Source organism: Acanthisitta chloris, unplaced genomic scaffold (assembly GCF_000695815.1).
Source record: "Acanthisitta chloris isolate BGI_N310 unplaced genomic scaffold, ASM69581v1 scaffold21887, whole genome shotgun sequence".
Taxonomy (NCBI): Eukaryota; Metazoa; Chordata; class Aves; order Passeriformes; family Acanthisittidae; genus Acanthisitta; species Acanthisitta chloris.
This window is the reverse complement of record NW_008683435.1, coordinates 1-1,530: the sequence shown is the minus strand read 5'-3', so window position 1 is coordinate 1,530 and position 1,530 is coordinate 1.

Below are 1,530 nucleotides of genomic sequence, written 5' to 3'. Positions count from 1 at the left end.
GAATGCTGGTCCTGCTTTCAGAAGTCTGCTGATGCACAACCCCTCGGCCCCAGCACCTTGTCCAGCAGCTGTGCTGTTTCTACAGGGCTAAAGAAGAGGTGCCAGTATGGTTTTTTTTTTAATGTTTTTGCCTGAGTGAAGAGATGTTTGGTAGGATAAGACTGCTCCATCCAGCTGGTGCCTGTAAGGTACTTCAGGGACACCAGAGCCTGCTCATACTTGCAAATAGCTGTCTTCTCCAACTATTGCACTTAGGCCTGCAACTGTCTGAAAGGTGACCAAGCAGTAACAATTCAGTAGTACTTTGCTGTGACAGGTTATGTAGGTGTTGTCAGCATAGTGAGCTTGCCCCCCTCCTTTTTCTCTCTTGGCACCTGCTCAGGATCAGACTTTCTGTATATTTGGATTTGCTCCTGTAGTGTCCATACCCATGCTCCCAGTTCCTAATCCTGTGGCAGGGCTTTCCCTAATGCGACACTTTCTCTGCACCATTTTTCTGCAAGATTTTCTCCATTGCTTTGTGACGGAGGAAGGTTTGCTGTTGGGTTCGTTAGGATCCTCAGCTGGTACCAGGCTTTTGGACCCTGTGCAGTTTAGTTGGAGTAAAAATGCTCTGATGGATTTGTGTTGTATTTTGCGAGCCCCAACTTTGGGTTTCAGTCAGATCGTGTATTTGAGTGTCTTTAGTTTTGCACATCTTTCTGCCAACACGGTGGTAGCAGCTGTCATAGACTCATAGAATTTTAGGGGTTGGAATGGACCTTGCACATCATCTAGTCACAGCCCCTCAAGAGAGAGCCAGGCCAGGCTGTGGCTGCCTGTTGCAGAGGGGTAACTTCAGCCATCCACCAAAATAGCTGACGTTTAATTTCTCCGCATAGCTCCTCACTGCCTGCGACCCACACGCCCAGCTGCAGCACCAGCACTAAGGGATGTAACCACAGCAGAGCCTGCAGAGGTGAGAAGAGTATGTGCTTGGAACCTGCATCCCTGGGGTGGCTCCTCAGACCATCCTGTTCTGCACAGGACTCCTCCAGAAGGATTGTTCCTTTCTGCAGCCCCAAAGCACTGGCAGCCTCTTTGGGAGAAGCATGAAGAACTCAGGAGGAGCACTGGGACACTCTGGCAGCTGCTGCTGGTGAGACAGCTGAGGCATGGGACCCCTCCGGGGGGTGAACTTCCAGCCTGCATGCAGCCAGTCCCTGGATCTTCCCCTCTCCACATGGAAGCTGGCTGGAATCCCTCGGTCCTGCCGTGTTGGCCAGGCTCCGTGGCTTTGGTGTCGCTCGAGCTCTTCCTCTGTGTGCTGCCTGGCCCTTCCCCTCCTTCCCAGTGTTCATGTTCGCCACCAGTTACCACGACCTCCAGAAAAGGATACCTAGAGAAAAAAATTTACAGTTGCAAAGGAACTTTTGATTCATATATAAAGATTATTTTTATACTTTTTTTTTTTGCAAGGAAAAGAAAATAGCCTGTGATATTTGTACAGTGTTCTCTGACGTGAATAAACAAAACAAACAAACAAACAAA